This window comes from Rattus norvegicus, chromosome 4 (genome assembly GCF_036323735.1).
Source record: "Rattus norvegicus strain BN/NHsdMcwi chromosome 4, GRCr8, whole genome shotgun sequence".
In the NCBI taxonomy this organism is placed as follows: Eukaryota; Metazoa; Chordata; class Mammalia; order Rodentia; family Muridae; genus Rattus; species Rattus norvegicus.
The window spans coordinates 125,880,936-125,881,533 of NC_086022.1; the positions used below are offsets into that span (position 1 = coordinate 125,880,936).

General features: G+C 51.0%; 1 protein-coding gene across 1 annotated transcript in view; it reads right to left on the bottom strand.

Moving 5' to 3' along the window:
• Grip2 (glutamate receptor interacting protein 2) overlaps window positions 1-598 on the bottom strand; it is an 85,085-nt gene that overhangs the window by 52,327 nt on the left and 32,160 nt on the right. The gene's annotated exons all lie outside the window — the stretch shown is intronic.

The window sequence follows — 598 nt, forward strand, 5'->3', positions numbered from 1 at the left end:
TGGTAAAAAGAACAGGGATCAGGATGTCTGCCAGCTGATAGTGTCCGGCAGAAGCCACAACAAATCCTAAGGACCCAGATAGTGGTGGGGGCAGGATTCAAAGGCAGGAGGGACCTCACTAGCACCCAAGCTTTACAGATCTCAAAAGCCACGTAGAAAGAAGTGGAGGAAGGGATCCAGGCCAACCCCTGTCTGCCACTCATTCTGTTTCCTCCAGTCCTGCCTCAGCCTCACAAAGTCCCCAAGGCCCTGGGTCCCCACAACCCCTACCTGCTTCTGGAAACAAATTAACATCTCATCAGAGATGCTTTTAATCTTCTTGGCCTTTTCTGCCCCACAGGCTCAGTGGTGACATTTCTGTCACCAGCTCTGCTGATATAAATAAGATCCAAGGCTGGGGAGGTGTCAAGAGGTGGGGGACCCTCTGTGCAATTCCCTCAGGCTAGGGGAGGGCAAGCATAGGGACTATCCATCAATCCCATCCCCCTTTTCATCCAACTAATTTATTAGGCTTCATTTCTGTGCTGCCTCTCCTAGACCAAGCAGCAAACAAAAGGTTTCCTAGTGTTGATGTTCTAGTCAGGAGGTGGGGGTGGAG